The following is a 24,679-nucleotide window of genomic DNA, read 5'->3' on the forward strand; positions in this document are numbered from 1 at the left end:
TTATTTATTTATTTGAGCAAAAGAGAGAACACGAGTGAAGGTGGAGGGGCAGAAGGAGAGGGTGAAGCAGACTCCCCACTGAGCAGGGAGCCCAATGTAAGGCTCAATCCCAGAACCCAGGATCATGACCTGAGAAGAAGGCAGATGTTTAACCGACTGAGCCACTCAGGCTCAGTCATTGAATCTCTTGTGGGAAAGTTATCTCCTAAGAGCCTTATTTCTCAATTATATGAAAGACAGACTCTTCCCAGTATTATGAAGGGACAATAATGAAAAGCACCTAATACAGCTGTTATTCAACTTATCCCTCTTTGGTATATTATATCCCTTCTCAAAAATTTGAATACATTGAATACATTTTAATGCACAAGAGACTACTTTTCTCTTCATATATTGAGAAATAGAAAACTTTTTTTTTGTTTTTTGGCAATGCCTAGTTTTTATGAGAGTGTGAGGAAACAGGCATGTTCTTAAAAATGCCGGTGTGAGTGTAAATTCATGTCAACTTTTGGAAAAGTCCTTTGGTGATTGAGAAAGAAGGAAAAGGGAAAGAGGAGAGCAGGAAGACAGAAAAGGAAAAGATAAATCAGAGGGAGAGAAGGAAGAGTGTAAGCCCGGGAGGACTGAGCCCAGCACCACCGCTCAGCACTGCTTCTGCTTCCCACATCCTTCCCATGCGCCTCTGCTCCGCTCTTTTCCCTGCAGTCACCATTTGGCCCTGTTCCCAAAGAGGGGAGGACACACAGCCACTCTCCCAAAGCCTTCTGTCCTGGGCTTTGTTTTCCCTGGGCACAGTGATTATTTCTCATATGCCTTTGATGGTTGCATGTGAATGTAGGATCAATAGGAATTTGATAACCAACTCTAGGAACATCAGAAAACAACAACAGAAAGAATGTATAGTATTTTCTCATTCATTCCACATAGCAACTCTCAATGTGTGGGTGTGATGGGATTTATGATAAGAAATATGCATTTAGTCTTTGTCCCTGTTCCTGGCACAGAGATCCTAGAACCCTAATTTCCTAAGTGGCGGGGATAGGGGAAGAGGTATCTTTTGTTATGTTAATGAGGTGAGTTTTGCACACCCACTTAAGGCTGGGGACTGGTTGCCAGTGAAACCAACCCTATGATTAGAAGGTTGTCTTTCAGTCCCACCCTGGACCTCTGGGCAGGGGCTGGGATATGGAGGTCGAATCAGTTGCCAAAGGCCAGTGATTTAACCAGCCATGCTTATATAATGAAACCCCCATAAAACCCTTAATGGACTGGGATTTCAGGGCTTCCAAGTTGGTGAACATGTAGAGATTTGGGGAAAGTAGTGCACTCAGAAGGCACAAAACCTCCCCACCCTTTTTCCTACCTTGTTTTAGGCAGCTCTTCCATCTGGATGTTCCTGAGTCCATGTTCTTTTCTAACAAACTGTTAATCTAAGAAGCAAAATGTTTTTTTAGGTTCTCTGAGCTGCTCTAGCAAATTAATCAAACACAATGAAGAGGCCATGAGAACTTCTTATTTATAGTCAGTTGTTCAGGAGTACAGGTCACCACCTGGACTTGTGAACTGTGTCTGAAGTCTAAGGGATGGAGTTGTAGGAGCTTCCAATCTGACCCACAGGTGGCTCACACTGGCATCTGAAGTGTGTGTAGAGCATAGCCTTGTGGGACTGAGCCCTTAACCCATGGAACCTGAAACTATCCCGGGTAGATAGTGTCAGAATTGAGTTGAATTGTTGGGGACATCCTAGTGGTGTCTAATTGGTTGTTGCTGGTGTGAGGAATCCCCTCTCTTGGACACACACACACACACACACACACACACACACTGGTATTGATACCAGAACCTGTTTTGTAGGAAATGCTGGCTGATCCCATTTCTGTCACTACCTAGATGCATCACTTTGGCTATTTTTGCCCTCTGTGTCTCAGTTTTCTTTTCTTTTAGCTGAAAGAATCAGTAGTTTTAGTTTGACACCTGAGTTTCCCATAACCTGGAGAGTTCTATAGCTCTTCAGTTGGAGATTGACTTCAACAACTCTCACAGAAGGTCAGGAAGCATCTAGAGTCAGGGCTCAGCACAGTGACTGTTTTTTTGCATTCTATGTAAGATTTCCACTGAAGAGAGTTTGCATTCTCTAAACCTTGTATATTTGTGCTCACACAACTCTGTCCTCTTGGCCAGGGGACACACTCCTAATCCTGCCTGTCTCCTCTCACGAGTGATATATCTTTGACCTACCGTTCACTTGTGTCCAGAGTCTGCCCAGCTCACTCCAGCTCATGAGTATTAATGGGTTCATTGATGAAACAATAATTGGCCTCTTTGGTGGATGGACTTATCCCCTTAGGAATGGCCTCCAACTCTTACAGTTCCCCTTCCCACTGTTCTTTGCATTCTCATGAACTATGCACTTGGGTGTTTTTGCCTGGGCTGCTCCCCTCCTTCTTCAGCTGCTTCTAAAGCCATCTGGGGTCAGCCATCAGCCCTACCTTCAAGAATGTGGGACTCTCAGTGCTCCAGAAGTTAACTTTTAAGGAGACAAAATAGAATCACATCCCCCACAACATTGAATGCTTGGAGTCACAAGATATTTCTTGCAGAAGAGAAGTTACTACTCTGTCCCATCCTATGATGCCTTTCATCCTCCAAAACTATATTTCCTATAATTCCCAGGTCTTCCCTTCCTAGGATTATTTTGTTCCTTCTATTTCTGCCTTCTGCCCTCCTCTTCACCAGACTCAGACACAAATCGTATGATGGTGATGGCATGGTACCAACTTCTGATGTGGGCACCGTGCTGTATTTCCTGCCAATCCCATCTCTCACCAAAAAGGCAGAGCAGACCTTTGCTCCACAAGCCCTTTCTTCCCAGGAGATTCATCACATGCAAATAGTGACCTTGGGCAACCCAGTTCATCAGACTTTCAGATATTTCAGAATCCCAGAAATGCCTAGATCTCAACTGTATCCTGGGGGTAAGCATACAAATTCCCCATTCTTTCAAGATCATGCTCTTTACAAGTTGGTGAAGGGTGAGTTTGACAACGAGTGAGGTATGATCCAATACGTATACTTTAAAATTAAATTTTTATGGTAGAAACAAAGTGAATATGGGTCGGTGAGGTAGGCAAGGAATGGAGGAGTGTGTGTGTGTGTGTGTGTGTGTGTAAAAATCAGTGACCTGTGTCCTATGTGAATATTTCTATTTATTGATCCACCAAGGCGATGAATTTAGAGCACTAAAATAAGAAAGCCTAAGAAAGCAAGAGCTTACTATAACAGGAAAGTAAAAGTCTGAACCAAGGCCCCCAAAGAATCATAAGAAAGAAAAACAAGCAAGTTAATCATGTCCCTAGCTTCCCATTGGCTATTAAAAAGGCTTTAGACCCACTTTTGTTGTTTCCCTGAAGCAAACATACTGATGTACACTTTGTGCATATTAAACCATTTCCTGGGCTTATTGTTTCTCCCAGGATGATCTCATTTTTAATATTGTATGTGTTTTTGAAAACTGAATAAATTATTTTGTTAAATTGTGAAATTTTATTGTGAGATATATAATAAACACAAATATATACATATACACACAATTTATGGGTGTGTACCTGTGTGTACAGATCAAAACCCTTAAAATAGTTTTAGGATTGGGTAAACAAAGAAGGTTAACTTAGCAGAGGAATATATATCAAAGCCAAAATAACTTTCACAGAATGCTTACCAACCGTTTCCATCAAAACTGCCTAGGTGCCTGGAGTTGTGCTTTGCAAAACAAGTGAAATGATTTCACATTGTCTAAAAACAGCAAGTATATCTTCAGGAATTAAGTGCATACAAGAATATATGAGCATGGAGAAATAAAACATGAAAGGAATAAGGTACAGTTCTAGAAACACTGATGCTTGACACATCCACAAGTAAATTTATTATAATATTTGAAATATGCAAGTATAAGGAGAACCCAAAGAACTTCAACTCCAGTCCTCCAAATACTATTGATCAAACACAAGTTCCTGGGACTGTTCTAGAGGGCAGGGCAGGAAGCATACCTACATTAATGTTTTGGAAAATATGAGTCAAGACCCTCATTAAGTCATGAAACCAATATAATATATTAAAAGCATTTTTCATGGAATAGAACAAAACAAAATAGAAAAGAATAGAAACAAAAAATAGAAAAGATAATGTCAGTGTGTTATCCAAGGCAAGCCGGCTGTTTCCAGAAACTTTGTTTCAGGTATGTACATGTACAGAGATAGATAGAAGATACATTTTTTATTTTTTTTTTATTTTTTTTTATTTTTATTTTTTTGATACATTTTTTATTGTGGCTACTTGCCAAATGTTTTGATAGCTCCTACCTTTCACAGTATTAGTGAGAAACAATTTGCATGGTACCAATAAGGGGATGTTCTACTTTGGAAGTGCTGCAAATGGTGACCTTTCTGCTAGTACAAATGACAAAGCACTTCACAAATAAAACCCTGCAGTTGCAATAATCAACACGAAGTGATGATGTGGGGGAAGAAAAGGAGAGGAGGCAAGAGCAGTGGGAAGTGGTTGGCGATGATAAAGAGCCACTTCAATCTATCAAAGAAAAAAAAAACATAGCTATTAGATTAGCTGCTGCCCACAACTAGTGGTTTATTCTCCACTTCCACATCCCATACACCCCCTTCTTCTTCTTTTTTTTTTTTTTTTCAAATGTGTGAGTTCCTGGACAATACAGATTTTGACATTTCTCATAATATAGAATGGCTCAAAAATCATTACAATCAACAATCATTACAATCAACTGAGTGAAATGGCTGGAAGATGCTTAAATGCCTTTAGTGCCAGCTTCTCACTCACTGAAGCAGACCTCAGACCATCTCTCACCACTGATTAGGCCATCACTTAATGCATTTCCAGCAATGTAGCTGGGACTCTGATTTCATAGGGAAAAGGAGAAATGGGGGGGGGGATGAAAAAGTTGAATGTTTTCATATGAACTGAAAGGTTTCCCTTGATCTTTCTATATCCTATAACTTGACATCAACAGCATTCCCCTTCTAATTGTGCTGACAAGAGATTGTTTTGGATTCTATTTTAGGGCAAGCTTCTTTAGGTTTCATGTTTGGCTTCTTAGTCACAAGATAGCACTAAATGTGAGGTTTCCCCACACATGTGTATTATTTAGACATTTATTATGAGAATGAGCTGTATGTGCATCTCAAAGAAGGTCAAGAGAGACCATGCCCTATAATGGAGGGAATTCTAGGTTGTGAGTCACTAAAAAGCAGGATAAAATGGAAACATTCCCATAGTTCTCAGGGTTTAGTTCCTTTGTCAGTAAAACAAGTAAGTACTTGGACTAAATGTTATCAGATATTCTTTTCATCCTAAAACTCCTAGAATTTCTCCCTAAAACCATGGAACAAATATAAAAATGCTCACCAAATAATCCATTTCTCCAAATTTCCCAGCCTCCTTTGGACTTGGTTTGGGACCACATACTAGTTCTAGCCAATGGGTTGTGAGCAGAAAAGAGGTATGTCACTTTTACGCTTAGATATCTAAGAGCAGGTTTGATTTAAGATCGCCAGATTTAGCAAATAAAAATACAGGGTACCCAGTTAAATCTGAATTTTTAGTAAATTAAAACATTTTTGGTAAGTATGTGCCAAGCAATTTTTTGGACACACTGATACTGAAAAAGTTATTCATTGTGAATTTAAAACTCAAAATTAACTGGGTACCCTATGTTGTCTGAGAAGTCTAGTTTAACTTTTAAGAATCTCTCATCCGCTGCTGAAGCTACCCCTGTTGACCTAGAAGCATAACTAGCTGCAGGAAGATGAGATTCCTGAAAAGCTAGGAAGAAGTTAATTGCCTTGGAGAGTCCTACAAACAGCATCAGAATTCTCAGGGGGGAAAAAAAAGACTTTTTTAGGTTAAGTCTTTGCAATTTCAAGATGTATTTTTTTACAGCTTTATTGAGGTATAATTGACATATAGCATTATATCAGTCTTAGGTGTATAACATGTTGATTTGAAAACTTACATGTTACAAAATGATTACCACCAGAGCATTAGCTAACACTTCCATCATATCTCATAATACCATTTCTTTTCTGTGGTGAGAATATTTAAGATCTACTCTCCCAGCAACTTTCAAGTATGTAATACTGTATTATTAACTATAATCACCAAGATGTACATTAGATTCCAATAACTTGTCTTAGAACTGGAAGTTTATACTCTTTCACCAGTATTTCCCCATTTCCCTTACCCTCCAGCTCCTGGTAACACCATTTACTCTTTGTTTCTATTAGTTCAGTCTTTTTAGATCCCACGTGTAAGTGGTATCATGTAGTATTTTTCTTTCTCTGTCTGGCTTATCTCACTTAGCATCATACCATTGAGGTCTATCCATGGTCTTGTAAATGGCAGGATTTCCTTCTTTCTCATGACTGAAGAATATTCCTTTGTGTACATACACTTCATCCATTTATGGACACTTAGGTTGTTTCCATATCATGGCTATTGTGAATGATGTTAAAACAAACATGGGAGTGCAGATATCTTTTCAAGATCCTGGTTTCATTTCTTTTGGGTATATAGACAGAAGTGGATCCTATAGTACTTCTATTTTCAATTTCTTGAGGAACTTCCATGCTGTTTCCCACAGTGGCTACATCAATTGACATTCTCACCAACAGAGGTTCCCTTTTCCCCACAACCTCACCACTGCTTATTTCTTGTCTTTTTGATAGCAGCCATTCTAACAGGTGTGAGGTGATATCTTATTGTGGTACTAACACTACAAGAGGCTATTTTCCCTTAGACAATTTTCTGTTCCAATAAAGGGAACTGACATTCAAAACAATTCAAATTGACTCTCCATAGGATGTTCCTATGAATGTTCAAACCATAGAATCTTCCAATTTATTATGTGACAGGTTCATATTTTAGTCTACTCTGTCTATCTAGGATAGAGTTGGAAAACTCAACTGTCTTCAGGAGAGAATATATCAATAAGTAAAGCATTCCAGGAGTTAGAGGCATTTGGAGAAGCAGGGAAGGAGGGGGCATGTTCAGAACAAAGGCAACCATGTGACTCATTATCAGTTAAGTAGCCAGTGGGGATATAAGCCCAGTATTGCCAAAGATTCCATTATTCAATGGAAGCCAGAAACTCAAGAGAAAGATTATATGAAATCAGCTATATCATATATTGAGAATATGTTTAAGCACTGAGCCATGATACTAAATAAAATATGCCTATAGACTCATAGTTGCAGCCTTTTGTTAGTCATTAGTTGTTGAAAACTAGAAAAATTCTAGGAAAATGATATGATTCAAGAAAGGGGGAAAAGTTTTGAAAACACAAAGCTATTTAGGATACTATCAAAGAAGAGATCTCCAAAGACCTGCCTTTAAGGAGAAGTAATAATAGTGGCAAGCTATATTCAATTTCTCCTTTGGCTGGAGATAATTAACAATGCATGACTTAAACAGTCTGCCCACCAAACTCTACTGGAAAAAATGACCCAGTGAGCTTGTCGGTGTGGAGAGGGGGCAACAACTGATCCAAATGGAAGAAAAAGTTAATCAAGCTCCATTCATAGCTGTCTATCTAAGACTAACAGTTAATCTTTACATTCAGCTTCTCCCACCCCTCAGCTTCATTTCAGCCACACTGACCTACTTGCTGTTTCTTAAACTTGGGGAGCCCAGCTCCCATTCAGGGGCTTTCTTCTTGCCTGCAACTGCCTTCCCCAGATATACATGTCACCTCCCTCTATTCCTTTCATGTCCTTAACTGAAAGTCATCCTGTCAATAGGGCCTGCCCTGGCTACAAGATCCCAGTTTTTTTTTTTTTTTAAGATTTTATTTATTTATTCAGGAGAGACACACAGACAGAGGCAGAGACACAGGCAGAGGGAGAAGCAGGCTCCGCGCAGGAAGCCTGATGTGGCACTCGTCCCAGGACTTCGCCCTGGGCCAAAGGTGGCACTAAACCTCTGAGCCATCCAGGGATCCCCAGGATCCCAGTTTTTAACCGGCCCCTCTACATCCACAGGCCCCAGTCCTGTTCCATGTCCCTCTAGCACTCAAGTGTAGAGTCAGAATAATGCCATTGGCTTATCTCTTCTCCCCTAGCCCATCTCTTGTCCCCTTTAGCTGGAGATACTAGTTTCTGACTCCTATCTTCAACTTATGTTCTACCCCTTCTATTAATTTTTGTCTTCCGCCATTATATCTCTTTAGAACTCCAAGGGTATACTTATTGACTTTAAATATTGCTTTTCTAAAAATAGCATCCTAGCCTAAATCCAAGAAAACAGCATAATTTCTCTGAGGATATTAATTATAGTTTTCTTTAATGTTTTCATGTTATCTTCTGTGGCTTGCACTTGTGTTTATCAGTTGGTCATGTATGTCAGAGGCTTCCTGCAAACGCTTGGTCACCCGTGACTATCTGCTCATATTTAAACTTGAGGCTCCGGGAAGCACGATTGCATTCTCTGCTTTCCCAGGCTTGACTTGTCACCTTGTGGGCATCAGAGTGTGGGGATCTGACTGGTGGGTTTCATTCTAGGCAGCCCCTTGGTTGGGATAGTTGGGTTTCCCACAAAGAATCTTCCAATCCCTTGGCCAGGAGGTACAAGCCCAGCTGCCAGGTTCTGAGTCATACATGGAAAGGCAGGCATCCAATGTCTCACTGTTTGGTAGGTGGCTCTGCTTTTCATCCTCTGCTATCAGTTCTGCTTGCCCAGCCTTCTTCTGGAATTGGAGTGACATGGTTGCCTAAGTCTAGAAAAAAAAGGCAGAGATGTAGGAGTCTAGTTGCTACTTACTCAGACTCTCATCCGATCCCATGATCTAGATCCACCTTTACCAGGACTCAATTCCTGAGCCACCACAGATCAGCTTGATTCTCGACTTCCTCTCTTGCTAACTCACTTCTCCATATTTTCTGTGTTTTACCAGACCGGTTTCGACTCACCCCTCTGCCTCACAACCTTTCTTCCAAATTAGTCTTTTGTTCTTATGGACTTCTTTGGTTATTCTTTTAATGACTTTCCTCCTTTTCACTGAATGTTTGGGAAACTGCGATTTGACCCTGGACCTGGAAAACTTAATAGCTATCTACTTTACCACTGGAAAACTGTTGCCCATCACAGACTTTGGTGGCAAAAATGAGACCTGTGAAAAAGTGTTGACCAAAAAGAACAATAACTTTGACCCAAAGAACAATGACATGTTAAGGATAGGATATGGTTTCAACTAGGCAAAAAAGCTTCAATATATCAGTTGCAGAACTGCAATGATATGGAAAATTGTAAGTCATTTGGAAGAAACTGTTTTGGGAGAACAGAAAGGAACATCATTTTTCCTACCAGACATATCTTTCAGGAAGGACTAGTGGAGAAAGCAACCACGGTGGAGATAGGTTATTCAGAGACAGTCTCATGTACAGATTGTTGCAGGGGAAGGTAGAGATGAAGTAAAGTGAGAACTCAAGGGTTAATTTCCTTAGGATGTTGAAATAACTCCTGAGACATGAGACTCACACAGTATAGAAATAACTGGACAGGCAGTTGGGGGATCAGAGTTCTGGAATAGCTTGTAGTTTAACTTGTTTTCCAGCTGAGTGGTGTTGGGCAAGGGACTGACTAGGGTGCAGAGGCTATTACTTAGTTGGCAGTGTTAACCCCACACATTTCCCAGTGAGTTAAAATTATAAGGCCAATGACATTAAGTGGTACTGAGTTGAATACTGTTTTGTTTTAATAGCAATACATTTAATGTCATAACTTACATATAAAAACCTATAAATTTTAAGGATATTTTTCCTGGAACGCTTGGCTGGCTCAGTTGGAGGAGCATACAACCCAGGATCTCAGGATCGTGAGTTCAAGCCCCATATCGTTTGTACAGATTACTTAAAAATAAAATCTTTTAAAGAAAAGATTTTTTAAGATGTTGAAGGAAAACAGGCAATTAATTTTTTAAGATACAGTAAACAATAATATTTATGGCATGCAGACATAGTAAATATCTTAAAGTGATTAACCCATGAATGGGCAATATGGGAAACACTTGACTTGCTAACTTTCTTCTCTGTATATATGTTTGGATTTCATGCATGGTTTCATTTCTACTTTTTTTTTTTTTTTTGAGGGCATATTGAGAAGACACATTTTTAAAGTTAAAGAATCAATTCAAAATGCTAGCATCAGCTTCCCATTTGTTTTAAGGAAGATATTTTTTCCCCTTCCAGAACATGGAAAAGCAAGGCTATGTACAGTTCATTAAGACCAAGGATCTTAGCAGAAATGGTTTGCTGTAGGCACTGTTGAAACAGATTGGTTATAGCACCCTTGTCTAATAATACCAAGGAAAGCAAAACTATGACAGGCATCCAACTTGGCAGTATTTTCCCCAATGAGACCATTTTGTTTTTGGCAACCAAAAATTAAAGCTTCATCAGATATACATAAGAAATGATTCAAAAAAAAAAAAAAAAAAGAAAGAAATGATTCATAGCACTGAAACTCCAGATCTTGCTCTCTCTTCCCAGGAATACAGGAAAGCCAGTGCATTTACCTGTAGAGATGGCATTACAGGAAAATATTTTCAGAGTACTCTTCCCAGTCACAGACTTCTATGGATTGGAGAATTTTCCCATTTCTTCCATGATAATGAATAACAACATTAAGACAGATGTTCTCCTAACTGAATTAGGTAGAAATCAATCAATCATTTGACCCTTAGGTGATTTAAGGTGAAAAAATGTAAATTCTTAGATACACCACTGTTATAGTGATTAATCAGTTTAGTTATGTTTTGGAAATTACTGTAGATACTAAATATGCTCTTTTTTTTTTTTTTCCATTGAAAAATGGCCAATCTTGAAAGGGACATTAAATTGCCTCAGCACTGGTTTGAAGGATATATCTAACTTCCAGCTAGTTAGCTGTTTGGCCCCAGGAGTGATACTAACCTTCTCTAAGCTTCGAGTTACCTACCTACAAAATAAAATAATAAGAAAATGCAACTAAAGAGGTATGCATAAATATTAAATAATATAACATATTAAGTGAATGGAAAGAGCAATTGATGTATTTAAGATTAAAGGCATTATTTTTGCATTGATCTACACAAACATGTTCCAAGGTCAGTTTGGTACTGTAGTTAAAATCTGGAAATGTCAGATTTTTTTCCACATAACAATACTTTTATTAATGTCATTCGTTAAATTTCCACATTTTTTTCCTGTTTTGCTCTATTTCGTTCTCTATTATCTTCTCTCAAAACCATGTAGTTGCTTGCATTGTTTCCCTGCATAGTGGAAGATGTTGGCGGCTTAGGTTTTTTGTTGTATTTTATTTTCAAAGATGTGTTCTCAGACCTTTAAATGTGGCTCTGCATCTCTTTTTTGTATTGTCAACTTTTTAAAAAGCTCGATTCATTTAGCTGTGCGCAGGCATGTTGTTAGAATGAGGCTCTCACAATCCACTTGGGAGAACAAATAAAATCTTGCAGTCTTTGCTGATGCATAATCAATAAGGACCTGGCTGCCAGAGATTTTACTTATCTTACAGCTACCTCTGCAGCATAAATGGAGATTAGAACACTCAAGGGTTCTGGTGATATTCATAAACTTTGCTGAAGGATTTTGGTTTCAGACTTAATGAACCCACCTTGAATGCTTTTATCATTTTTCATCTGCTGGAGATAAATTATCAATCTAAATTCCCTAAAGACATCCAGTCTTAGCACCCTGATTTATTCTTAAATTAGTAGATTCAAATCTTTATCTCATTCTTGTTTCTGAGCTGTGCTTCAGAGAGGATATAAAAGCATGGAAGTGTCCTGATATGACAGTTGTGAAGGGTACCACAAACTTCTCACTATATTATTTCATCTTTTTCATTTAAGAAAAAAAATGACTCAGATACTAACTGTATTAGTTTTCTAGGACTGCCGTAACAAAGTGCCACAAACTAAGTGGCTTAAACAATAAAAATTTATTGTCTCATAGTGCTGGAAGTAGAAGTCCAAGATTACTGTGTTCACAGGGCCATGTTCTCTGAGGACTCCAGGGAAGGATCTGTTCTAGGCCTTTCTTCCAGCTTCTGATAGTTCCTTGTCTTATGGCAGCATGATTCCAATCTGCACTTGGCTTTCTCCCTATTTGAGGGTCTGTCTCTGTGTCCAAATTTGCTCTTTGTAAAGACAGCAATTATTGGACTAGGGGCTCATTACTCTGGTATGACCTCATCGCAATTAATTTACATCTGCAAAGACTCTATTTCCAAATAAGTCACACTCTGAGGTACTGAGGATTATGACTTCAACATATAAATTAAGGACAGGAGGCACAATTTAACCCATAATTTATTTATGAATCACATTTTGGACAGATAGACTCATTTATGAATCAATCACTTTATTCTAAGACCTAGTCCATAATAAGTGCTTATTCTTCAGATTGGTCCCTAGTAGATGACTTTACAGCAGAGGACTCAGGGTTTCATTCAGGGGTATCTGTTGACTGTGAACTGACTATATATAGAAATATCTTTTCCTTGTTGTGGCTGAGGTTCATAGTATGTAGTGTCTCAGCAGATGTAAAATACACAGAAATAAAGCATGTAAGGTTCTGATATGGCACTGACTCCTAAAACAGTCCTGTCTCTGAGTCTGTCTAAAATGTCAAGATAGACCCCTTCATGAATGGATGCCTAAATTGAGGTATAAAATTGTGAATATGTTAATTCTAATTCAGATAAATTAATCAATTGTTAAATCTTCTGATTCCTATTTCACAAATGATGGAACTTGATATAAATTCCTATGTCTCATTTGGCCACCCTAAAATTCTCTAAACTTCTAGGAGTGGGTCTTCACCACTCACACTGGCATACAGAATTTAGTGAAAAGTGTGGGTTATGATTTTTGGTATGCATTTTACTTATAGTAACAGAACTTTATTTAGGAGGCAGTCACTTAAATAATTCCTTTTAAGGACTATGGCTTACAGAAAATCATGATTCCACCTAACAGAGTATATAGCACACGGTTCTTGCTTTAAAAAAGTATCTGTTGAATGAATAAAAGTGATTTACCAAGAGATCAGTGCTTGTCCTACTTTAAATTTTTTTCATAAGCATTCATTCACCATGGACAAAATTTGAACTAGAGACTAAGGAAAAAGAGATTAAGGGAGAGAAAAGGCTGAAGATAGAAGGGTAGGCAAAATGACAAAAAGAGAGAGGAAAAGAGAGAAGCATATAGAGGGATTAAGAAGAGATTATAATTCCTCAGTTGTATGCATTACACCACGCTGCTCTTTGAGAAGTCATTCTTATTAAAGAACACTTGTACCTTCAAATAGAACTTGGAATTTGAAATAGCTTTCAAATATTCAACTCACCCATTTAATGCAAAATAAATGATTTGTTAAAAGGGAGAAAAAAAATCCAAGAGGCTGAGTCATGGCAAGAAGTCTTAAATCCGATTGGTTTATTTTGATTGCATTTGCAAGTACCTGATGAAAATGTGCAAATCAGTCCATCTCAGCATTTCAGGCTTCCTGTTGATTGTGTGACAGAGTTGCCAGGCACATAACACATTTGTTTTACAGCACTGCATGATGAACTCACAGTGTTTTACCTCCAGGACTGAAAGTCCTTAATTTGTTCTTTGAGGAACAGTCTGTTTTCATCAGGAGACATGCTTTGCGTTGATCAAGCAATTCTACAGAGAGTGACATTAAAGAAAAAGAATCTGGGGATCAGGGTTAGCAAGGAAGTATCTGCCCAGTGCCCATGAAAACATAGCAGTTTTAATTTCCAATTAAACACATTTATCAATTTTTAGATGAAGTTTTCACAATATGTCCACAACCAGCACAACAGCAATCTCCAGGGCGAAGAAAAAATGAAACAAAAGCAACAGGAAAAAATGATCAGTGAATTTGTAGTGAGTGCTCTGTTTAAGGGAAGTAATATTAAGTGCCAAGGAGTATGAAATGTGTTTAAAATACAGTTTTGATAAAACATTACTGTCTGCTTAAGAATCTATTATCATTTTTATAAATCTAGTTTGAATAAGTTGTGGGGTGAAAAAATATATATATGTACAATGGATATTGGTTTTCGAAAGCTGGTTTAGAATTCCTCTTGGGAAATACTTTGAGGTATTTTACATATATATATATATATATATATATATATATATATATATATATACACACTATCTCCTACATGTTAGCTACCTTCTTCGGGTGGGAGATGCAGGGATGAAATGACAGGTGCTGTCCCTTCCCACGTGGAGACTATAGTCTACTCTGAGTTCATCCCCACAGGCCACTGGGAATAAAGGTGAGGAAAAAAGCAAAAAAGATTCACATTGTGCTCAAGGTAGGAAAGGAGCAGTAATTTAGGGATAAGGGCAAACACAAAATCAAGTCAAAGGTAAAAGTTTGAGAGAAAAGAGAAGACCATGAATAAGGAAAAAAAACCTTAAACCTGAGGTTGTAAAAAATGACTGGAAAACGATTGAAAAACCAGACTGTCCAATATCCACTTTAAAAATATCTGTGTAGAGGTCTCATGTGTCAGGATCTTTGTCATTACCTGGGAGTAACCAGAATCATCCACTACACCGCTGGAACTACCCCCAGACATAGAGAGTTGGCACGCAGAAGAAGCTGGAAACAGCCGAGATGTCCAGCATAAGCAGTAGGCACAGGGCGATGCAGGGCAGTCTTGGGGAGGTCAGGATCAAAGATGAAAACCTGACCAGATCTTAAAGGACACAGTGGGACTCCAAATGAAATCCACTACAGAAATCTCTCCTTGTCTCTCTCGCTCCTTGGGTGTGCGAGCTCATGGATACATTTATGAATAACATACGAATAAGTCACTTTTAAAAAGAATTTTAAGTTTGAATCTCAAATTCAGCAGCCAGCCACTTCTGTTTGGTTTCTTAAATCGTAAAATTGATCCTGCTGGCAACAGCCTCACTTCACATAGCCTCGGCATTCTCATCTGTGCATTAGAGGCTTTCTCTTTCTTTTCTGCAGCACATTTCCAAAATCCAAATTCAAGAATAGACATTAAAGCAATTTGTAGATTGCCACCTGGTAAATAAGTAATTATAGCAATGACTTTGTATTTGTTCAGCTCTGAACTCTTCATAAAGCTTTTGACCATATGTCGTCTGCTTTTCCATTCACAAAAACTCTGCAAGGTAGACCTCATTGATCCTCCTGGCAGACAATAAGCAAAGTTCAGAGAGGCCAACTGAGTAGTTCAAAGTCCCACAGCAAGTAAATGGCAGAGGGGCCACTTCCTCCTTCACGAGCAGTCCTTTTCAGCAGTGTCTGGGTGGCTCAGTGCATTAGGCATCCGATTCTTGATTTCGGCTCAGGTCATGATCTCAGTGTCCTGAGATCCAGCATGCATCCACTCAGTGCTGGCATCAGGCCTGCTTAAGATTCTCTCTCCCTCTCCCTCCCTTCTCTTTCCTCCCACTGCTTGTACCCACACAGCATCGCATTCTCTCCCTTAAAAAAAAAAAAAAAGAGCAGTCCTTTTCTATAACCTCCATTTCCTTTTTGCTCTTTAAAGAGACATCAAATAATCGGCAGCAGCTTCAGCTTCACCTAACCCATCCTGCCTTCTGATCATAGTGAGCCAGCTCTGTACAAATGACCCATTGCCAGAAATCTTGGACTATCCAATGTTTCGATTTAGTTAAAAACAAATATCCAGAAGTATGGGGAAGGTAGACTTAAAAAAAAGAAACTGAAGACATTGAGGTTTAAAACAGAGCTCTTATCGTGCTGGGTAATTGCTTTTCATAGTTTTTTTTTTTTTTTAAGCAGAAAATATAGATCCATAATATGCTAATGAACATTCACACTCACAGCATGCGCTGTAATGACTCTGGTGGAGAAGCACGCAGCTTCCATTCGGTTGGGAACAGGCTGCCAAATGAGATCATATCTAGTTTCAAGCAATCAAAGATTAAACAGTATCTGTAGCTTACTCCAAAATACACACACGTGCACACGCACACCATGACTACCACCATCACCACCATAAAATAATATTTTAAGTTACCATAAAATAGAAATGTAACCAGAGAGGAAAAGGAAGCTTTAGAGCAAGTAGTGCAATTGAGCCAAAAAATTAAACATTTTTAAAGGTTAAAGTATACAAAATAAATTACGGATCTGATGGAAACTCCATTCTCACCCACTCTTATTGTCAATCACAATCCTTAGAAGTGCCAGAAGCTGAGAGACATAACATGAATGAAGAAAAGTTGATGTATGATTAAACACAGGACAATCACCTTAACCCTTTGCTTAGACCGACACAGCTTCTCTTCTCAGTATGGATGGGCTTAAGCAGGGATATGCTTTACAGAGGAGTGAGAAGACCCCTGCCCCCCCTCCCTCACAGTAACATAGTTGCCAACATTTCAGATCCCAGCACATCAGACTCAAATAATTTACTAATGGTCTCCCTGCATCATTTTGCCAACTGATGGGAGAAAACCCAGAGTCAATAAATAGCAGATTATTTTTACTATTCTTCAGTCTCTGATGAGTGACTGCACATTGCGCAGCCGTGATTTTGTGCACTGCTGTCACCTCTGCCTTCCTCTGTTTTCTCTAAGAACTAAAACAGATTTGACTCCTTGTCATAATTTGAGTCTATATTGTTAGTGCCTTTCCATAAGATGCAGTCCATTCTAATCTCCTACACCTCCTTCTGAGGCACTCCATGCAATACTGAGATAATACTATCTCAGTCCCAAATATCTATCTGTCTATCTATCTATCTATCTATCTATCATCTATCTATCTATCTATTTTATTTTTCCCCCAATTTAAGGCAGCTTTATATCTAAGTGTATATGGAAGTACAAGTGAATGTACAGATGTGTCTTCATTTGGGTTCTTCCAGAAGCCAACCCTGAAATAAGGATTTGAGAGCAATTAGGGTACTTGGAACATTATCCAAGGAAACAGTAGTGAAGGGTGCTACTGACAGGTTGTGTTAATTCTCCTGTACTTTCATTCTGCTGTGCAAGAAGGCAGACCTAGCTCCAGCTAACAAAAAGCCACTGGACAAAGAGAAGCAAAGTGTGGCATTTAGAAGTCAGAACTCCATGCATTACGCAGTAAAACCCCCAGAGAATATAATGAAACACCAGCATAATTTGCAAGAGGCTAGATATAACCCAGATAGAATAAGAGTAGAATCCCCATCATCAGGATGCTGTTAGGATGAAATGTTTACATATGTGTAAACCACGTAGGGTCTATGTATGATAAGTATTCAGTAGGCATTATTATGTTAGACCTATAATTATTAAGATTTTTAAAATAGATTATTGTGATTATATATTTTACCTCTTTGTTGTATATTCATTTTTTTCTCTTAGTAATCATTCATTTCTGTTTTTATGTGTTTCTTGTCTATTCCAGAAGTTATTTTCATGACTTAAAATAATATATAACATGTAAACAAATCAAAATGTAGAAAATAGACATTCAGAATTATAGAATGAATCAATGAAGATGAAAAACAGCTATCATAATGACCTGCACATTTGTTTTGACTGGCTAGACATTTGTTTACAAGCTATTTAAAAGACAATGTAAAAACAGCAAGATTGCAAGCCAAAACTAGCTTCTTATTTAATCTGAGCAAAAATACCAAGGGAAGAATAAGGAAACTTTTCTGAAATCCATGGGCCTGGGTGTTTGAAGGTCCAGAGACAACATATGGAAAATTTTGGCCACATATAAGTTTCCATAAAACTTATATTCCATTACCAGGAATATAGAACTCATCAACATATGATATATGTTTGCCATTTATACAGAGATGTACTGTGGACATAGTCATGTGAGGTTTCTCCTGCTTCTGAAATCCCAAATGACTTTAGTGTGCAGAAGGTAAGTCTGGGGCAGCCCGGGTGGCTCAGCAGTTTAGCACTGCCTTCAGCCTAAGGAGTGATCCTGGAGACCCAGGATCGAGTCCCGTGTCGGGCTCCCTGCATGGAACCTGCTTCTCCCTCTGCCTCTCTCTGTGTCTGTCATGAATAAATATATAAAATCTTAAAAAAAAAAAAAGAAGAAGAAGAAGGTAGGTCTCTTCTTACAGACTCCTACAGCCCATAGAAAGAAGAGGTAGGTTAGTGGTTCTCAAACTTTCTTGGTTCATGACACCCTTAATGTTTAGTAATACTTCTGTGTGCATCAAAGCCAAAATTAATACCTCCCAATTCATTAAGTAGTTAGAAGTTGGGTCCAAGAAATTGGAAAAGTATTTATGTTATAGTAATAAAAAAAAACATTGATAATACAGTTGACCCTTGAACAATTCAGGGGTTGGGGGCACTGACCCCCTCACTGTTAAAACTTTATGTATAATTTTTGAGTCCCTAAAAACTTAACTACTAATAGCCTGCTGTTGACCAGAAGCCTTACCAATACCATACACAGTCTATTAACATATATTTTGCATGTTATATGTATTATATACTGTATTTTTACATTAAAGTAAGCCAGATAAAAGAAAGTGTTATTGAGAAAATCATAAGGAAGAGAAAGTACATTTACAGTACAGAACTGGGAAAATATCTATGCATCAGTGGACCAGCACACTTCAAACCATGTTGTTCGAGGTTCAACTGTAATACACACAAATGTAAAGAAAAATAATAGTTTATTTTTAAAATAATACTGACAAAGGGATGTGTTTTCTGTTGGGTTCTGCATACTAACCTTACTTCCAACTTCTAACAGTTGCATTCTTCAACTGAAAATAATCTCTGGCCTCAGAGCATCATGATCTTCACCTGCCACTGCAGGTGAGAAGTACCAGGGAATTAACATCCCCAAGAGCACTCCCAACCAAGCAGTAGTAAGAGTCAGTGCATGAATGCTCCAGCTCCCTTAGCCATTAAGGGCATGACTCTGAGATGTTTGTATTTATCTCCCAGAGCTCCCCATTGGGATTAAGCTCCATTTATCCACAGTGAGTGTTTGCTTGATAATGTCTCCTTTTATTGACTGTCTTTGTATAACTTTCCTACTTCCTCCTTCTTTTTTTTTTTTTTTTTTTTTTTTTTTTTTTTTTTTTTTTTTACTTATGATAGTCACACAGAGAGAGAGAGAGGCAGAGACACAGGCAGAGAGAGAAACAGGCTCCATGCACCGGGAGCCCGACGTGGGATTCGATCCCGGGTCTCCAGGATCGTGCCCTGGGCCAAAGGCAGGCGCCAAACCGCTGCGCCACCCAGGGATCCCCTACTTCCTCCTTCTAATATTGCCTGAAATCACCTCCTAAGCAATAAACTACTGTACTGAACCCTGGTCTCAAGGTCTTCTGGAGAAAATCAAACTGAGAAAAATGAATGAATGATTCATCAATCTTATACCATATACTAGCTATTCTTGTAAAGTTTCTCACTTCTTTCCTTTGCTCTTTATCCCAGCTCCTAAATTAGAGTGTTATTTATCATAAATAGGCACAGAACTAATCATTATATTCTCATGGTGCCTAATCACAATTCATTCAACTGAAATGCATCAAGCCCCCAGTTTTGCATGCTGTGTTCAATGTTGGAAATACCAATATAAATCAATATAAATAAGACATATAATTTTTGCTTTCAAAAGTTCATAGTCTCAAGAGTAGAAAGACTTATCAACTGGTGACTATTGATATATAGTAAATACCTGCTGAAAGCCCTCAATAAATAATTCTTGTATACCTGAATTAATAAGCATCCTTCTTGCTCCCAGAATCTTCTTTAATTTTTTCATTATGTTCTTTATTTCTTTATATAACATTCTCAGAGGAAAGGAAGAGAAGTGGGTATAGGTCATAAGTCACATGTTAGGACATGTCCCCTTTGTCATCTCTGCAGTAAAAGTAGGCTCTATTTGGTCCATTTGTTTTGAATAATGCATTGTGAGACCAAGACTGTAAGTCTCACCTTGGGCAGACACATGGAAAAGAAAGCATGAAAGAATTAACACAAATCCATCACCACTGCTAAGGAAAGGGCTTAAAATTATCACTTGTGGTGGGAGATAGCTTCATGCTTATTAGTAAAGGAGATAGATTTATGAAAAGAATCATCTGGATTCTTCCCCTTTACCCAACTCATTAATAATAAAGTTCCCTTGGGAAAGTCCTCTTCAGCAGTCAGGGATCAGGAAAGTGCTACCTCGGTCCATACATATTCAATTCAGTAGTCCCTTGCCAGTTTAGCCATGACTTTTTAAACAGAATTAAGTTAAATAACTAGATAGATAGATATCCATAGAGATATATAGTGAAGGATATAACGAATTCATAATTCTTTGCCCACCATCAACAGCAACAACAAACATGAATAAAATTACTTTAAAATAATTAGGAGTTGTTTCCAAGTTAACTATATTTTCATCAAAGGTCTAGAGCCAGCCTTATTAGAACAGTGGAAAGAAAATAATTCTACTTTCACACATGATGTCATAAAGTGATTCATAATGTGAGCATGATAACAGCTAGCAATCACAGTTTGAAGACATTAGCTCTCAGAAGCTAGATGCAAAGGGAACAGCCTCAGTGGCTGCCAGTATGATGGCTTGAAGGGAATGCCGTATTTCCCTTGAACAATTTAGTGCTCTGTTGGTCAGATACAGCCCACAATTTATGCCCCTGGGGTTAAGTATTGAAGGAAAAGAGACTTAAAACTCAACTAGGGGGTTGCTTCAAATGAATCACAGATAAGGAGATATTGTGTTTATATGGTTATGGTCACCATAACATGGTCACTATAACAGCCCTCTCTAAATGAGGACGTGAAAAACAGAAAACTCTTCATTGCCGTCCCATTTCGTTCATTTTCAGACAGCAAGAAAATTATCTACACCCGTGTGCATGCATGTGTATGCACAGCCAGTAACAGGCAAGAATATTTTAAGCCCTTGTACAGAGTCAGACATGGTAACTATGTCCCTGAAAATTTTCACAGCCGGCTACTGCTTAAACACAGGGAACCGATAAGTGAAGATGAAATTTGTATTTTAACATATTCAACTCCTGGACATTATTGCCAGGGATAAAAGAACAGGAAGCATGTTAGAAAAGTACACTTCATTTTTTTTTCTTCATTATCATTTTCCATTGACCTTTTGGAAAATAGTAGCAAAGTAACTATCTTGTTCACCCCTTTGTTAGATTCAATATAAGGAACTCACAAACACGACCAATTTCTGTTTTGTAGTGTTTCCTGGTTGTGTGTCTGAAAGGAAAGAGGCTTAGGGTTTTTATATGTTTGTATTATTTAAGGGATTTTAGATATGTGTGTTGAAGCAAGGGGAAGTAAATAATCAGTTTAGCAAAACTCTGCCATTTTGAACTAAAAGGGAAACTGCTTGAATTAATGCCTGTGTTGGAGTCAATACCATCTTTTTCCCTCCTGAGTATGTTCAGTACCTCACACTAGGCTAATAAAATGTTGCCTAGAAGCAGTCATTAGAGAAACTACTTTACTAAATAAGGATGTAAATAAGAATGAGTCACAATTTGTAGTGTATCAATTGTTTTAAGGGAATATTCCAAAGAACAATTTACATAAACCAATTAAAGACAACCCCAACAAATGAGTTTACATGATAAAATCAAGCCATGGGCTCCTCTAACTAGAAAACTAATAGTCCAAAAGTTTGTAGACATTTACATAGCAAGCTTGATACAAGTATTGCACAGTACTACACATCCACAATTCTCATACCCACTCCTTTTACTTTTATTGAACAAAGAAAAGAAGCACTGGTAATTCTCCATAAACAGATACACATAGACATCCATCCTTTCTTTTTTCTTTTTTTAAAGATTTTATTTATTTATCCATGAGAGACATAGAGAGAGAGAGGCAGAAACATAGGCAGAGGGAGAAGCAGGCTCCCTCCGGGGAGCCCAATGGAGGACTCGATCTCAGGATCCCGGGATCACGACCTGAGCTGAAGGCAGATTTTCAACGACTGAGCCACCCAGGTACCCACCCATCCTTTGTTGATGGTTAGCACGGAAGAAATAAAAACCTTATGTATATTTTGCTCCTGTTATCTGGGGTCTGTAGGAATACCATAAAGGGTGAAAAGTAGAACATCTTACAAAGTAAAAAGAAATCAGCATACTGATCACAAATGAATGGCTCTTCTGGAACAAAACAAAGCAAAATATGAACAACAAAAATAGTCTTTTTACCTCCCAGGGAATAATTTTAAATACATATGTGTTTTTAAGATGCAAAACTCATGCTATCAGAGACCAAACAAACCAGAGTGTTGCTATGATAGTTATGGTCAAATGCTAATGAATCAATTCAAGGTAGAGTAGAAATGAGAAGAGAATTAAGACAGCACCTTTAAAAACATGATTCTCCTAATCAAACTAGGAGACCAGACAGCAGGCAAATGCCAAGAAATAATGGTCTGATGTCTGCCCTTTCCGGGACATTTGTGTTAAAGAGCAATGTAATTTTTAAAACGTGGGAGATAACAGTGCCCAGGCAAAGAAAACAGTGCATTTTAAAGTATGTAATGAAGAATTTTCCTTGACAGGCAAGGAGAGCAAACACTGCTACTGGATTGATTCAGGATAATTTACCACCAATTCTTTAAAAGATACTCTTTAAAAATCATACAAAAAAAAAAAAAACCCAATAGCTCTTTGTTTTAGCTTCAGTCAGCCTCTATTCATCAGTTATCAATAAGGAAAAGACATGACTTATTTTTGTTATTAAGAAAACACTTAAATTTCCTCCACTGGTCCCTTCATCATTTTAATTTGAATCTCACAGGATCTTATACAGCATCTAAGCCAACATCAAAGATTTAAGAAGTAAAATGATTTGCTTGGTCTGCTAAATATTTGGAAACCAGACTTCACCTAGAATGGACTATCCTGGCTATATCTCTGAGACAGCTGAGGGGAGTGAATGTTTCCTTAGTGCAGAGATAGAACAATAAGCAAGAGAGACATAGCAGCTCATATTTCCATTTTTTTTTCCTCATCAGTGTCACAGAACCCTCAACGATTAAGTGTACTGGTACAAGCCGCATTGCAATAATCAACACAACGAGTCTCTTACTAAGATGGGGAGAGTCTGAAGAAAGTGTGTCTTAAGACAGTATAGCTAGTCCTTGGTTTTTCTGGGAGGATGGTAAAGGAAAGTCAGGCTTCATTAATGTCAACTCTGATAAAATTTCTGGGGACACAGGGACTTAAGTTATGGAGAGGTGGACTGAGTCTACCAATTCTTTCTAAACCAACATTTAACAAAGCTTTCTGAAAATATTACATATGGCATGTATCAACGTATGACATGTGGCCAATAACAACAAGTGTAAATTTAACTTGGGAAATTAGATATGAGAGGCATACTAACTCATTAATAACTTGTATTATTGAACTCTAGAGACAACACACAAGTAATTAGGCATGACACAGTCAATGGACAGTTTTGACCACCGGTGCTGTCACCATCAGAGGAGCAATGTAGTATTTTACAGGAGTGGGGGAGTAGGGATGTACTTTTGAATGTTCCACGAGACTTGATATTGAAAAGAGCCTTCTTGCATGCACATCAAGGTTAACAAAGGACAAAGACAGTGGTAGTCAGGAAAGGCTGCACTACTGTTGAGAGGTATATTTTCATTGGAAAGGAAAGTCAACAGCAGATAAATAACATAAGTAATAGCATCTACTAGAATTTGTTGTCATCAGTGAGCAGCAGCCCAGCTGTGGAGGGGATGATAGAACTAACAATTATGATCCTTTCATCCAGAAACCTATAGACCTAAGACATCTACAAACTGTACTTAAGAGTATACACAAATACAGTTACCAAAAATAATGTACTGAAGGAGATTATCATTATCACTTAGAAGGGATAGTTCTTTTTTTTTAGGATTTTATTTACTTATTCATGAGAGACACAGAGAGAGGCAGAGAGAGAGAGAGGCAGAGACAGGAGAAGCAGGCTCCATGCAAGGAGCCCAATATGGGACTTGATCCCAGGAATCTGGGATCACACCCTAAGCCGAAGGCAGATGCTCAACTATTGAACCACCCAGGTGTCCCAGAAGGGGTATTTCATATTAAAAACAGAGGAGTCAAGAAAGCCTAATAGAGGAATTACAGTAAGAGCTAGGTCAATTGAATTTCAGTGCAAAAAGACAGAAGTGCATTTAAGTCGTAAGGTCAAAGTAGGTGTAGTTAGAAATGACCACTCTTTTCAAAGGGATTTTGGGTAATGAAATTGAATGGAAGTGTTAGGTTTGGACTGTGAACTTCTTGAATGCCACACTAAAATGACATTATACTATAGAACAGAGCTGCCCGATAGAACCTTCTGTGATGAGGGAACTGCCTTATATTTGCATTGTCCAATATTGTAGGCATACGTGGCTATGGGGCATTTAAAATCTGGCTAGTGCAACTGAGAAACTGAATTTTAATTTTATTTAATTATAATTAATTAAAATTTAAATTTAAGTAGCCACATGAGGCTAGTGGTGTCAGTGTTAAACAGCACAGCTCTGGGGAGTGGGGAATCACTGTAGGTTTTAAGCACGGAATGACAAGATAAAAGCCATAT

The 24,679-nt window shown here is 38.2% G+C and overlaps 1 long non-coding RNA gene across 1 annotated transcript; it reads right to left on the bottom strand.

Moving 5' to 3' along the window:
- Positions 1–8,347: 8,347 nt before the first annotated feature.
- LOC112644714 (uncharacterized) lies at positions 8,348–20,500 on the bottom strand. The gene is made up of 3 exons (XR_003126667.1): positions 20,433–20,500; positions 19,796–20,020; positions 8,348–8,797 (listed from the first exon to the last, which is right to left on the bottom strand). It is a non-coding gene; the product is annotated as an uncharacterized LOC112644714 (long non-coding RNA).
- Between the last annotated feature and the right edge of the window lie 4,179 nt (positions 20,501–24,679).

The sequence above is a fragment of the Canis lupus genome, chromosome 1, assembly GCF_003254725.2.
Source record: "Canis lupus dingo isolate Sandy chromosome 1, ASM325472v2, whole genome shotgun sequence".
Classification (NCBI taxonomy): Eukaryota; Metazoa; Chordata; class Mammalia; order Carnivora; family Canidae; genus Canis; species Canis lupus.